This window comes from Bos indicus, chromosome 2, assembly GCF_029378745.1.
Source record: "Bos indicus isolate NIAB-ARS_2022 breed Sahiwal x Tharparkar chromosome 2, NIAB-ARS_B.indTharparkar_mat_pri_1.0, whole genome shotgun sequence".
Taxonomy (NCBI): domain Eukaryota; kingdom Metazoa; phylum Chordata; class Mammalia; order Artiodactyla; family Bovidae; genus Bos; species Bos indicus.
Window position 1 is genome coordinate 52,187,501 of NC_091761.1, and position 15,899 is coordinate 52,203,399.

The 15,899-nt window shown below is 38.9% G+C and overlaps 1 protein-coding gene and 1 long non-coding RNA gene across 6 annotated transcripts in view; both read left to right on the forward strand.

Annotated features, from left to right (window-relative positions):
• The window catches only part of ZEB2 (zinc finger E-box binding homeobox 2), a 136,189-nt gene that overhangs the window by 16,279 nt on the left and 104,011 nt on the right, over window positions 1–15,899 (forward strand). The window lies entirely within an intron of this gene.
• Window positions 1–15,899, forward strand: part of LOC139176404 (uncharacterized) — a 36,194-nt gene that overhangs the window by 3,852 nt on the left and 16,443 nt on the right. Inside the window, exon 1 of the long non-coding RNA XR_011560835.1 lies at window positions 1–15,888. This exon is cut by the window's left edge and continues 3,852 nt beyond it. This is a non-coding gene — a long non-coding RNA (uncharacterized lncRNA). The remainder of the gene's footprint in view (window positions 15,889–15,899) is intronic.

Consider the following 15,899-nt stretch of genomic DNA (forward strand, 5'->3'; position numbering starts at 1 on the left):
CAGCCACGTAGCAAAAATTACACTTGAAGAGATATTCCTTTGAATAACACGGGGTTGCAAGTTCTCTTTGTCACATAACGCCCTCCTATCCTGATAACGGAAGAACATTTATTCAATTGTTTAAAGGCCAAAAAACCATGGCAAAACCTTAAAATAGCAATGACATTAAACTCCTATTTCACTATTGGGAACGTCACTTTGAGAAAAATTCTATGATTGCAAAACTTTTATAATTGCTGTGACAAAGGAAACAAATATGAAAAACGCTCCCTTTGCCTGAGTGCATTTTTTTTCCTCCTTCACGTCTGTTTTTTAAAACCAGTATTTTTGGTCATCTTTCCTTATTTCTTCTAACTTTGGAGTATGGGGTGGTGGTGGCAGGCGTAGGGGGGAGGTTGTTGTCTTTACTAGATGATTTAAAATCCTCACCACTTTCCAACTAGACTTGGGGGTCGAATAAGCCCTTGCTTTCAAAGCGTCTTCAGGCTCTGTGTATGACAGGCATTGGCTGATCTGCTGATGCCCATTCGACAGGCACTGTTGAACTAAAGTGGTGTGACGGCACAGTTTTGTTAAGCTGTGAACAAAGAGCTGAAGATGCCTTCCTGGCATCGTCCATGTGCATATTGGCCTTGTCACAGTTTTGCTTGATTTAATGCTCGGTTTATTCCTAGATATTAAAACTTAAATTCCGAACAATATGTTTTCAAATACTACATACCAACTCTATTTTAAAAGCTTCAACTTCGAAGATCCCAGGGTTCATTTGCTCCTCCAATTTCTGTGTAGCCAATGTTAAAACAGAGCTTTGGAAATAAACAGATTGCCAGTTAGCCTCTTAGCTGTTATCCATTTAAAAATGGGATTCCAGTCTTAAAAAGTCTTATTAGGGGAAAAGATTTATTTTTCTTTGATCATTGGTTGAAAGTCATTATTTATTTCCAACAGTGGATCCTCGCATAAATTCCTGAGGAAAAGTTACCTTGTGTGCACACAGGGGTCTGGGTAGACTTTTTAAAAGATACGTTATTTAAAAGATACTCAGTTATAAAAAGAAACCATTTACAAATACCTGTCAGGGTAGGCACAGGACTACTGGTAGGAAGAAAAAAAAATGAAGGGAGTTTTTGTTAAAGTGAGCCCTGTTTAGGAGACAGCAGCAGAATTAGGATTGAGCCTTTTTTTTTTTTTTTTTTTTTTTAAGGATTGAGTCTTAAAAATAAAATAATTGTTCTAAAAGTCCCTGTTGCACAGACAACAGCTAACTCTTCGCAAGAAAACTGAAGTTTAGTACTAAATTTAGAGTCCCGTGTCCGGTTGAATGTGCCTTGAGCTTTATCTCTGCCGGGGTTTTTTTGTTTCCTCTCTGCCTCTTTTCCTCCCTTCAGGTTGGCTTCAAGTGTTTGCTAAGAGATTAGTTAGCAAGTTTATATTGAGGAGGTAGCCATGGGAAGCAGCTCTCTGCTCAAAGGAACGCCAGTGGGTCAGAGTGTGAAGATACGGGAGCTAAGACTAAGGCCCCGAATCAGGTATTTTATTTTCTCTTAAAGACGAACCCGCTCACAGAAGGGTTTGTGGGATGACTTCTTGTCCCAACAGGAGCACAGATGTTACCACTTTTAGAAACTTCCAAACAAGCATGATCGCTGGAAGAACTTCATGAGAAAAAAAAAAAATCAAGTTTATTGCCAGAACACTCCCTTTTCATTATGTAAAAAGATTATAATTTGAGATATTCAAGGTTATTTTTACCTCCATTCATAAAACAACATCTTCTGTCTTATGAGGAAGGTAAGGAAGCTGGCAAATGAGAAAAAAATATTCAGCAGCATGAAAGTATTGCTGCTAATAACCAGCGAGACTGCACTAAAAATCTGAAATTGAATCTCTTGAGTTAAACACGTACACATTTCCACCTGCCCTAAGCATGCTTTCTTAGCAGTGATAGTTTTACTAACCAAAATAAATTGCTTTTTTTCCTTCAGTGGTAGTAGTTTACTCAATATCATTTATACCAAATAATTTTCACAGCCAAAAAGCATGATACAGGTAGGGGTGACTAAGCAAGAAACAGTTTTATTGCTAGTTTTGTATAATATGACACATGAATAAGACACTGCTCCTAGCAACACAGATAAGATACCTTGGCCTATTTTAATTTCATGAGAGATTTTTGTGTCCATTTCTCTGGGTGTGCACAAGGGGTAGACATTCAAATCTTTCACCTGGCAAAAGAACAGACTTTTTAAATACACTAATGGGGCAGATTCTTACTTCATATACAAAGTAAATTCTGGCATTGATTTGGTGCTTCCCATGAAAACTTTGTGCAACTATTTATAAAGGAGACAGACAAATAGAAGTTAATCCAAATAGTCCTCCTGCTCCAACTCCCAGCTCAACACGATCTGCTGTGTCGTGCTAACTCATAACATTCTATCTGTAAATTGCTCTAAATGAAGCCATAATCCTCGCTATGTTTTATAACAAACTCATGGCTAGGACCAACATGACTTCTCACCTTTTAATGAACTGTCCTAGTTTAGGATTTTCTAAGGAATGGAGTATTAAAAAAAGCAAAGTAGAAGATGAAGAGATCTCGTAAATAGCTTCCTTTGAACACCCACAACTGCTTACATGGCCTTTTCCCCTTTTTTCCAGGCTAGCAGAAATGGCCTGCCCAGGGTGCATGCAAGTGAGCACATTTTAGAGCTATTCATTGGATGATTTGAAAGAGACACCAGCCCTGTGATACCAATGAAGGGCACTGCCTGAGAACTCAGCCCTGAGATCAAGAGTAGGTGTGATGTTAGCATAAGGAGCTCCTGAAGGAATTTCTGATTCATGTGAAAACAGGAAGCATAGATCTTCTACCCATTGGTCAGCATCAGGTTTCAGATAAACAGATATTGATGGCTCCCTTTTTCTCCCAGCCCATTCCTAGCTGAGTGAGGAGGTTCTGCTTCACATTAAAAAGATCTTTGAATTTATCTGCAGTGAGGTAGGGCTTTAATGATCAGGATCTGCAAGCCAGGAGCATGAATGTGATCTCATTGTATCACAGTGTAGAGATGAGATAGTCTAGAGCTACAGCACACCAGTGCATTGTGCCTGGGTGTCGGGAACAATTCTTCCATTTCCAAAGCAGCGACTCTTTCTCTTTCATCATTGTTTCCTTACCTCACTTGTATGCTTCTTCTGATACAGATCTGAGTGAGTTGTGCAAGCTTCAGACTTGCCAGCCCCCAGCTCCTAGGCCTAGTACAGAGTAATTCATAAACTTACCATATTAGACTATCAGATTGAAACCAAGGGTTTCTACTAGTGGTGGAATTGGAAAGCCCATTGTTTTGATTATCATTTCATCAGCCCCAACTGATACTAGTATGCTCAAGGAAAACATACTTCAGTTACAGTTGATTTTCAGATTCCAAAATGGTGCTGCAAAGCCTGTGCATCTCTAATTATATTTTATGCTAGGCTGTGCAATACCAAAATATACGCTGCAGCAATCAGTGAGTGAACAGTATCAATCAATTTGTAAACAGATGAAGTCACTCATTCCCAAACTGGTTTTCCAAAAACAATTACTAAATTACAATAGAAAAAAATTGTACAGTTACTGTATTTGTGTGCTGTGTTACAATCAACATACCAGGGAAACAAAACAATTTAATGCAGAAAAATCATCATTCATCTACATTATAATTGCTTCTTTTTCACATCTACAGGGCGGTTAATTAAAATTGTGATTAAATGCGGTCGCGCTGCCTAAGATGTCTTGCCCAAAACAGGTGGTACAGAATTTAAAAGTAAAAAAAATGTAATTAGCATTGGAAATTGAGAAATTGCCTGTAAGAATCAGTGTTAATTTCAGTCAGTGATGAGGTAATTTATAAATGAATGCAGTGGAGGCTGTGCAAATGCACATTGCCTTCCTTGCCATTCTTAGCATTCTCAGCATGCAGGTGAAAATGTTTTCAAAATATTGAGGTAATTTGAAAATCAATCCATGCATTCTGTATCTTTTTTCCTCCCGTTTGTACCAAATGCTGAACAAATGCTGCCATAGATGGCACGATCCGCCCATTTTTTTACTTTCTAAAAGCAATGCTGCACATATTTCAGACCTAGATTAAGAAACGTCACAACACCGATTGCAAGTCTAAAATCGTTACAAGGGTTCGAACCCTCTACCTGAAGTTCTGACTAACATGGACTGGGTCTGCTGCGCATCACTGCCATTGGTGAGATAGAGCCCTGTGAAGGATTTTTTTCACAGAACAGGTAGTACAGACATAAAGACTCATAACCTATCCATTGAGTACTTGAGGTTTTATTTTTTTAACTTAAGGAAGAACTAGAGAGTTATAATAAAGCCTATAGTTTCTTTATCTCTTTAACTATGTCTTTATTATTCTATTGATAAGCCTCCAAAACAAGTTCATAAAGTTATGACTCGAAAATTTTTTTCCCAGAAATTAACTCTGCCTATTAATAACATCTCTCCTTTTAACAAACAAGATGCAATTTTCTAACAAAACATACCATCAACTTAGTATATTTCATGCATTCTACTGGCACATTCTATTGGTATATGAGTAAATTTAAAGTTTAGATGCTGTTTTAAAAATTATTTGTATTTACACTATATTTTTGTTATTAGAATGAGAACCCCTAAGCTTTAAAAATCTCCTGTTAATGGAAGACACAACCCTCATGTGCTTATCCTCTCAGCTGAATGATATGAATTTAAGATATTTTAATCATTAATCGAAAAGAATTTGGCGTTTACATGTATGGCTTCTTAAAGACACTTCTCAGGACTTTTTTAGCATTCCCTTCCTGTATTTGGCACTCAGCAAAATGATCTCTCCATATAAAGCTTATCCTAAGAATATGCTTAGTTAACTGTTACAAGTCAATGTGACAATCAGATTCTGTCATGTAAAATATTTTGCCTGGTTCTTTGCTTTTTGAGGCAGAAATCAATGATTTCACTCTGAAGATATTCTTTGGATAATCCTGATATTTTGGGGAAGAGAGACAAAAACTAATGAACAGTCTGTTTCTCTGATGGTTTCTTACCATCCACTGATTTTAGGCCTGTTACCAGGCCTACCCCCATCGCCTTCCTCATCACTTTTAGGATACAAATGAACTGTGCAGTTCAGACCAAGTGAATGGCATGCCGTCATGTCTCCCGTATTTAAATCTGTTTCCCATTTAATATTACAAGTAGAAATAAAATGAGACCTATAAATGGAGGACACTGAAAGGTCACCCATTAGCTTCAAGATCCCTCTCCTTTCACCAGCTCCTGCTCCCCACTAACTGTACTTAGGGCGATTTCATCTTCCCGCAGTCAGTTCACCTTCAGTGAGGAAGCGTGCAAACTTCATCAGAGAGTGGCTTCCGGGATTCCCTTCAGGACCCGTGAACAGGAGACCTGCAGCCCCATGGGGCTTGGCTCAGGTTTCAGGAGGACGGTGGGATGGGGGCGGATCTATGACAGGCTCTGAGCTGTACTGGTTCTGAGTTTACAAGGGGTCGCAGAGGTTAGAGAATCACAGATGTCAAGTGAGCCTCAGACCCTACCCCTTAAGAAATCTGCCATAGAAATCTTCTTCCCTCTTTATATTTAGTTTGTAGTCCTCTGTAAACTATCAGGGCAATGTGGAGTTCTTTACATGGGAATTGTCACCTGTGTTACATCAGGCCATAGACAATGACAATATATTTTATACAAGCTCATCTCCCAAGTATCTTTTCCATTCTCTTAGAGTCATCAAAAAGGTCTGAACTATGTGGCTATGCCAGCACTAGATTGGCCAGAAATTTGTTTTTTAAGTTCTCTCTTTTTTTGCAGAGTTTGTCACATGTGCTTCCTTGCTTCATTCTGCCATTGCTGGAAGCAGTACCTCTTCAAATCCGATGTCAGGCTCATAGAAGAAAAACGCATATTTTCTTTTTCCACTCAGGGTTCCTTTCTGCCTTTATTCCTAAGGGTGATCTGAGATTTGAATTATAAGAAAAAACTTTTTCTTGTTCCAAAAATAATTGACATGTATGTTACCTGGTAGGACTTACCAGGTGGTGAAGTGATAAAGAATCCACCTGCCAATGCAAGAGATGCAAGAGAAGTGGGTTTGACCCCTGGGTTGGGGTGATCCCCTAGAGAAGGAAATGGCAACCCACTCCAGTATTCTTGCCTGGAAAATCCCATAGACAGAGGAGCCTGGGGGACTACAGTCCATGGGGTTGCAAAGAGTCGGACACGACTGAGTGAGCGCACACACACACATTCTACCAGTTACTTTTTAGGTTTCTGGTATTTCAGTAGAAAATGGTAGCATTTATTCGTCCTGCATTGACTGAGCATATCCTATGTATAAGCACTGAACTTGAAGCTGCAAATCAAAAAATGAATGATAGAGTCTGAACCCCTGAAGAGCTCACTGCCTAGTGAGAAAGAGGGGCTTCCAGAAATGAGGAATATGTGGTGAATGCCATGAAGAACTTTATATCCAGTGAGTAGAGAGCGCAGACAATGGCTTAACTAGATCTGGGAGCAGGTAGTTAGGGCAGACTTCCTGGGGGAGGCAGCTTTTTGAAGGGAGGATGGTCACATGGCTCAGGTTTCACCAGTGGATTTGGAGAAGGGTATTCTGGGCTGAGAAGAGGGCCTGTACAGGCCTTGGAGGGAAAGGGAGACCTACTGAGGTACTGTCAGGCAAACAGCATGTCTGGAACAGAGCCCCAGTGCAAGAGGATAAGCTTGAATTGAATCCGCAAAGGTGGTTTGTGATCAGAAGCACCTCCTGTCACACATTTCTGGCTCTTATCCAATAAATAGGTGATGGTGAGCTCGTGAAACGCTTTTTAAAGAAGAATGACATAATCATATTTGTATTTCAGTGAAATGTCTCTGGTGACTGTAGGAAAGCTAATATTATCTAACATTTATTGAGTACTTATAATGTGCTGAGACTGGTGCTGAGAATTTTGCCTATGTCATCTGACGTTGCCCTGACAACCATTCTATCAAAGAGATGCTATTATTTCAGTACATTTTTTACTGATGAGGAAGTGAAGGCTTAGAAAGGGCATGAGTCTGGAGTCAGGAAGAAAGTTTATGGTTAAATGTTACTGGAATTGTAGAATTTCCAGAATTACAAGTAATTCTGGAAAAACATTTGGAAAAAGAAACCTAGCACTTGAAAAAGAGTTAAAGTGAGACACTTTGACTTACTTTGCTCTAGGTGAATAGTGAGACTAAGTTGAGTATGTGGATTTTTTTCATCCTCAAAATTCTCCCTTTCATTCATCACTAGGCCAGCTTGAAAAAAAAAATGAAATGAAAAATGATTCTTGATGCTCAAGATCCTAGAGTGTGTTGCATCTTTGAGAGTTTGGAAAGAGATGGTTAACAGACAGCCCTTCAAAACAGTGGAGTTTAGTAAACCCCAGAACACTGGCCTTGCTGATTTAATTCATGACATTAAGGCCTTACGAGGAAGCAAATGAAAATAATCCATTTGCGATGACTCTTTTCCCCCTTTTCTAAGTTAACTCTTCATTGCCTAAGACTCACAAATCCTTCAACTTCCAGATTCTCCACACTGCCTTATCTCTGCCATCCCATGGCAGGCCCTAAAGCTGCTAACATTTTGTAACAACTATGTGACAAATTGTTGTGCTTTTATTCATGCCGGACATCTTTGCCAGGCTTGCTTGTTGTGTTTTCTGTTTGCCTGTGTCGTGGTACCAAAGGTGGCTGCCTTTGTACAGCATGTCAAATCTGGTTAACATGCAGCCATTTATCTTTAAAACCACTCCTGCACAATGGCAGCGGTGGGCCAGGCCACGGGGCTCCTAGCACAACCCGATTTTTCAGAGCATCTTTTCTGCATATGGGGAGCACATTGGACAGCAGAGAAGATGTTTTGTGATTTGGGGAATCTCTTAGAAACAAATTGTAGAGTGTAAGTGCAGTGTCGCTGGACTGCTGGGTGCCCAGTGAAGTGAGGAAAATCAAATACAGCACAGGCTGAAAGAAGGAAGCGAAAATTCATATCTCTGTGCAGAACATGCACAGTACTTTGCTCACACAGAGAGTTGATACATAGACAAAAGCATGTTTGCTTGATGGTTATTTGCAGGGGATTCTATAGATAGAGCTGTATGTATATTGGCACATAAGCCTTCTTTCTGCATTTTGCACTGGTGAGTGTGTCCACGCATGAACATGGAAGTGAGATGGTAGAGGAAGACAATTTGCTGTTACAGATTTAAAACCTGGGAAAGACCTAGTTCACTGAGGCGTTTCTCTCCTAATGTACTAGAAGCAGAATCTTTGTTTTCAACGGTTGTTGCAATAAAGAGCTCTGTGTGTGTTTAAGGAAAACTCAGAGCCATTGAGTGTCAAGCGCCACAGTGAAAGATGCTGAAGACTTTTCTTACTATAAAATGACTGCAAACTTTATAACCTAATTCACTTTGGGTTTTCATTTCTTGATTGTTTCAAGGTGTCTTGGGGATGACTTGCCCTTAAATAACTAATTATCAGCAAAGGAGAAAAGACAGCAAAAAAAAAAAAAATGTGATAAACCCTCATGAACCAGTTTAATTAAATCGAAAAATTTACTTCCTTAGATCAGTGAAAAGATTGAACATAGCGAAACCATACGATTTAAATGGATTTTTAGAAATTATAAGTAGTTAATATAAACGTATGTATACGTAAATACAGATTACGCACATGTTCACGTGTGTATAAATATATATATTATACTGAGGTTGCTTGAAGAAACAAGCACCCAGTCTTCCTTTTTCTTTTCTTTCTTTCTCTCTCTCTCTCTCTCTCTTTTTTTTTTTTTTTGGAGTTAAAGGACCCAAGAGATTGCCTTTCACTTTGAAAACAATCTCTAATATCAGGAAAATGCGCTGTTTGTTTATGCGTACATAATGCAAGTTTGTCCGCCTGGGAACTGCAGCAAATGGGAGAAGTATGCATGGATTTCACAGGTAACAGGATTACGTGGGCACATAATTGATCCATTTGGAGAAAAAAAATGACAGTACTCTAAAGATGCCTAGGCTTTGGAGATGGAGTTTATGAAACAGGCATTTGTAAATTCAAAGGAATCAATATGTCAATTTTATTACATCTCAGAACCAGCTGGGCATTAAAGGAACAGTAGCCTCTTTAAAAAAAAAAAAAAATGGCAGCTGTGTATTCCCACATTGTCTACCTTCCTTAAAGGGATTAGAATTTAAGGACACGAACTTAGAGATTTCTACCTTTCCAGAAATTAATGTAAGTTGTCAAAAAAGAAAAAAACCAATACTTCAGCATTTTCTCAGTTTTATCCTTTGCTGATAACTAGTTATTTAAGCACGAGTCACCTCTTAAGACACCTTGAAACAATTGAGAAATGAAAACCCAAAGTGAAAATATCTGATTAATTATTACAATTAAAGTCTAATAATGCTGCTGCTGCTGCTGCTGTTGCTGAGTCGCTTCAGTCGTGTCCGACTCTGTGCGACCCCAGAGTCGGCAGCCCACCAGGCTCCCCCATCCCTGGAATTCTCCAGGCAAGAACACTGGAGTGGGGTGCCATTTCCTTCTCCAATGAAGTCTAATAATAGATATAGGTAATAAGTAGAATAGTGACTCTCACAATGATTGAATATAGTCGAGGAAGTATTAGAATTCCTCTCTGCATTGTGCTTTTCAATGCAGCCTAGATTTTTACCTCTTCATGGTTCTAAGGACATAATTTAAGAGCTAAACTTTGGATGTCCCACAGAATTTGGTCTATGCAAGTTTGAAATATTCCTGTTTTATTAGAGTTTTTGACAATTTTCAAAAAGACCAAACTGTTTTAAATTAAGTTCCCAGATAATAGGATTTGGACAACACCCATGAAAGATGTGCATGGGATGTGAATTCAAGATACCTCTTTAAGATCCCAAAGAGCTTATCCAACTGAGGATGAAATTTAGTCTATTAACTGGTCCACATGCAAGTGAAGCAACACTTGCCTTCACATCCCTAACATGCACTGCCGGCTCCTCCCTCAAAGGAGAACTGCTCTGCTATTTCATGCTCACATCTCCGCTCCCCAGCCTTCAAAGGACACCCCTAGATCCACTCACTTATATGGAATGGAGTCCAGCTCTCCTCTCTCCTCAGGGAATGAGGATTTCAATACTCTGAAAAGAATGGAGCATTCAGACACAAACAGATCTGTGTCCAAATTCTGATTCTTTCGTGTGGTCCTGAGTATTTCTTAACCCCTCTGAGTTTCAGTTTATAATGCATAAAATGGGGTCCAATATTTATTTTAGGACTTCCCTGTTGGTTTAGTGCTTAAGACTCCATGCTTCTACTGCAGGAGGCACAGGCTCGCTCCCTGGTTGAGGAACTAAGATCCTGCATGCCACACAGTACAGCCAAATAATAACAAAAGTTTAATTTATAGCATCATTGGAGTCTTGAACAAAATTTGAAGGGCAGTAGCTGAAGCCTAGAAGATACTCAATACATTCTGCTTATGACTATTTCAAGGCGTGACTAATCAGGCTGCCAGGAATTCTGTGATAGAGGTACTTCAGTTTCTGGGTCATGCTGAAACATTCTTGAAAAGAAGAAATAGTAACCTTAAGCTGAGGTGTTCATTCCTCTTCAATTCTTTAGGGAGTGTTAAAAAACAACAATAAAAAAAGAGATAGTCACAGTGGTTGGCATGGCCTTACACCTTTGCCTTTCCAGGAAATAGGCATGGTACTTTCTCTTTATAGGAACAATGCCTTCTTTAAAAAACACTCCTCAAAAAATATATTCTGAGCTGACCTTTATCATAGCACCTACAATATCTGATTCTGTTTGTCTCCTCACAAATGTGTAAATGCCTTGAGGACAATCTTGTCCATCTCTCTGTCACCAGTGACTAGCTCAGCGCATGGAACACAAAAATCATTTTGTTAAAGTGAGGCTGTACTTAATACGAAGATGAATCCATTCTACTCAACCATATTCTGAAAATGAATACGGCATGTACATTAAACATTTAGTATATATTATAATATCTAGAAAGAAGCTTTTGGTAGCTTATGTTAAACTCCCTACCACCCAATTAACAATGTCTTGAACTTTACTTAGTGACAGCTACGCCATTTTGAATGCTTGAGATTTGTTTCTTGTAGCTTGTATTTGAATCAACTGGCTTTCACCTTTCAAAATGACACCTTTACAAGTGAGTCAAGGAGGCAGACAGAGAGGCAGTTTGGGTGCTCAAGAGAGCCTAGGCTTTGAACATCTGGGCTCAAATTGGTTTCTACTTCATACCAGCCATTCAGCCAGCAAGTTGCTCAACCTGACCATGTCTCCATTTCTCATAATACTTATGTCACAGAGTTGTTGTAAAGGATTATTGGTAATAGGTAAAAGTATCAAATATATTATATAATAAGTATCTGATGTTCTGTCTTCTCCCTCCACTCTTCAGTGTTTCTTGAGTGTCTGCTTTGGGTTGGCATTGAGTGAGTTTCCCCTCTTGCTCCTTCTGCCAGTTATTAAGTCAGTCAACATTTAATACATGTGAATGGTGGATCTCTTACCCTGATTCCAAATATCATTATGAGAGTTGGACTGTTTTCGACTCAAGGAAATGAGCATGTAAAAGTACCTTCTGTACTTGGAATTACAGTCCTTCTAACTATTTTCTGCCTAATCTGACTGTTTCTTTGTTTCCACCATCCTTTTGAGTGAACGACTTTGTTTTTTCTGCAAGACTTTGCCACCATGTTGTACTTGACTATCTCAGATCTCTCTTCTTCTTGAGCCTTTGAAGACAGTAGAAAAAAGATGCGCTAAGGTCTCTTGACTTTATATGTTCATCATGCAACTATGGGGACTGGTTAGTTAATAGAACAGATTAAAACACTTGGTTTGATTCTGCTTAAGCATACCAGAAATACATTCAGATCTACAGCTACAAAATGTAAAGAAGGTAATCCAAATATAGTACTACATAATGAGGCTCCCTCTTGGTAGTATATAAAGCAGTTTAGAGTATAGCTTCAAATTCTAATGAAGATCATTTTAAATTTTGCACTGAATTGTGAATTTAAAATTCCCATGTTCTCCATAAGTATCTGAAGAGGGGCATGTAAATACCATAAGTGAATTAATTACTGCCTTAAGTTGGTAAAGCATGTGTGAATCCAAACTTTATTCTTGAACTTGCACTTCTCTTCCCAAGGTTTTTTGAACCATTTCCTATATGCCGAGTTCTGAGTACCTAGTCAACTGCTAAGGACATATAAAAGAGGTATTTTTTTTTTTTTTTGCATGGATTACATGTTTCAATCTCAGAAAATCACCACCACCACCACCTCAAGAAGTCTGCCCTGTATCATATCCATGTATAACATGCAATTCATAAAGCAGAAAAGAGAAATTTATAATCAAACACTTCACAACCTATGAAAAACTTTTATCCCTTCTTTTGCTATTAAATTATCAGTTTCTTTCTCTGGGAAGAAACGAAAGTCTAAATGGCAAGGATATCTTTAACTCTTGCTTCTGTCTTGGTGATGTCACATGGGACCATAGAAGTTATTGGACGACTTTTCCAAGCTGACTTTTTTGAGGTAAACCCCAGCAGGAGGGAAAATGGAGCTGCTGTGAGTTTGCCATTGGTGCCCACATGGTGCCCACACCGGTTCCTTCAGAGACTCCATCATTTCCATGGAAGGGCCAGAGGCCCTGCCAATATCCGCACATCATTGGCATGATAGACCATAACAGCTTCTTCTGAGCCGTTTCGGTCTGTCGTGTCAATGCGTACTCAGGGAGTCCTCAGTGCACGGATCATTGACACGGCACTACATAACGGCTCCTTAGCAGCCATTATTGGGTATCAAGTCAATGCATACTCTGGGAGCCTTTAACGCACAGGCCTGCACAAGCAGACACATTCCGAATACTAAAATTCCTTAGGAAAATCAGTCATTGCCCATGTGTGATCACTGTTTTCCATTTTGAATTTTAACCATTTTGGGGAAAGGGTGAGAAGGGAAAATACCAAAGTCATCTGAAAGTCCTTCAAAGACATGCAAAAGTTGTCAGGGTGGGCTGGGCGCATGAAGGTGACGAGCTTCTAATTTTTTCCTTTCCATAGCCTCATTTTATTGTGTCAAATTCTAGAAAGCCCTTCGCTTTTATGGAGGCTCTTTTCAGTCAGGGTACAGCCCAGAAAACCCTTTTTATGGTTCAGAGATAAATCCAAGAAAATGTTGTGGAAATGATGACAGGCTCTCTAACTATAAAATAACTGTAGTAGGTATCATTATAATAATCTTGCAGAGCTACGCACATCAAAAATATCACAGTTCATGACGATCTCTGCAAGAGATTTCAGTTGGTTGTCATTCCAGACTTTTAATAAATAACATGTTGGGTAGGAAGTGTTCTGCAAGGATCAAAATAAAATAATGATAAGGAAGATGATAGTAATAATATAGCCACCATTTATTATATCCTCACTATGTGGCAGGCACTTTGTATGCATTATCTCATTTAATTTTCTCAACAGACATTACAAATCAGGAAACCATGGCAAGGTTAAATAACTTGCCTGATGCCACACAACTGCACAGTGACAGCAGCGGATTTGAACTGGGTTGGGTGAGAGCGTGGCTTGCACCATTATCTTGCTTCTAATGACAAACACCTTCAAGGAACTAGGTTTTTATGTAGACTGTCCAACCCCTTGTGTGCTTATTGATCAGGAACCTGAGGCAGGGTAGTTTTTGTAATTCCCCCAAATAATAAAGAGAGTCAGAGTCAGTACCAGAATGCAACAAGAATGCAAATGCCCTTTCTCTGTGACCACATGTTAACCACAGACAAGACTTGGGAATTTCAGAGACTCTTGTTTGCGTTTTTGGAGGAATGTCCACTGCTGCCATCACTCCTGAAAAGATTTCTCCACACCAAGTCAAAATGGTGTGAGTTTGCTCTTGTTGATATTTTTCCCTTTTGTGTTCTGCTGACTGACTGACATCTGCTATCATGCTAAGCAGGTGTTCCTATGTAAACGAACGTGCCCTGTTTGTGTTTCGCCATCCTCGCTGCTGCGCACCCAAATGAGCAGCGTGATTAAGAATCCTGTAAATTTTTGAAAGGAAACGGATGGCTACCCTACTAGAACATAATTACACCGTTCCAACATCCGCAGCTCACTGCTGCAGCAGAGTTGGAGAACAGCAGAAATTAATAATATATAATAGCATCATTCTCGTAATTTATAAATGAAATAAAGTAGAGAGGAGATTCTGCTGATATGCATTTTCTCCTTAATTCTAAAAGACAAAGTATAGATTAGAATTTTAGTGGGGTGAAACCTGGCCAGCAGTCTCCCACTAGTTGCCTGATTCATGATAGGCGTGTTTTTTTGCTTAGGGAAAAGAGCTAATATCTTTTATTAGGCCAGGAGAAAAAAATGAATAAACAAGGCCCTCTAAAGGCAATACTAGATAAAGGGGGCCTGAAACACATCACTGTGGGTTGTGTGCCCACTTTAAAAAGTATTATTACTTTAGGGCTTCATTGTGTGCTGTACTTTTTCTTTTATTATAATATTATGTAATATATGTAATAATATACCATTGTAGGTCAACCCCTTTGAGAAAAGAGAGACCTGATCAGTTAAAAATGTGGTCCTATATAAACTTTATGTTAGAAAGCATTTGTGAGTACAACAATATACACATAGCAAATAATCCTGTATTGTACAACAACAAAAAAAATTGTTAATAGGGTAGATGACATGCTATGTGTTTTTACCACAAAATGTCTTTATATCTTTTTTTTTTTTAAGCATTATTTTAAGCACCCTGAATGTGCCAATAAGCCTCTTAGTACAAATCATCATTAGAGTAAGGGAGTTGATTCTTTTAATCATGCCTTTCAACCATGCTGGGGAGATAATAGAACTTTCCAAAGAGGCAAATAAATTATCTGTTAAAAGTAACTGGTCCATTTCTCTGTGCCATAGGATTGTGGGAGGCAGTTAGAAATTTAAAATATTTTTCTGTCTTTGCTTGTCATAGATAAGTTGCTGGAGAAAGGAATACAGTCAGTTGTCTCAAGGGTCTGTCCCCTGTGAACCCAGTGCCTTCGACAGAGACAGATGGGTGGACCGACACACAGACACACACACAGGCAATTAGCCTGGAGAAAAATAATATTTATATTATTTAAATAGTGTTATTTAAGCAATTTTTGTGCTTAATTCCAAAAAGTGACAATATGTCCAAAAAAACAAAAAAAGAGTCAACATGGATTTTCTTGCTTTAATTAACCCTAGAGAACATGAAAATACTGTTTGCTTTTCAAGAGAAGCAGGTCCATTTAAGATGCTTATTCATTTAAGCAGTATTCATTTAAAGGTTCCCTTGAGCATTACTCTATGTGTTTTGATTTGGTTCAGAGAAAATAAATTCATTTAATAGATTTATTTCATTAACAGGTATTTATTTAAGTGGGCTCCACTGTATTTAAATCTCCAAACAGTTTCCATTACTTCTTTGCTTACTTGCTTCATGTCGACTCATTTTAATAAGCCTCAGGTGCCTAGGGTCTTATTGAGTGTTCAGTTTGATCAATATGGTTAAATTAAAATTGTGCAAAATATAAGCAAATGTATACTCTAACAACACAGTGAAAAATGTGCTGTGCACTAAGCATTGATTGGTGCTCCGGACCCGGGTGTATGGTGGTGGCTAAGCCTCAGAGCTACCTGGAAAACTCCAACCTCCGCCCCCTCCACATGCCCTCCAGTCAGGCGAGGGCGAGGGCACGCCCACGGAAGTCAGGCGAGGGCACG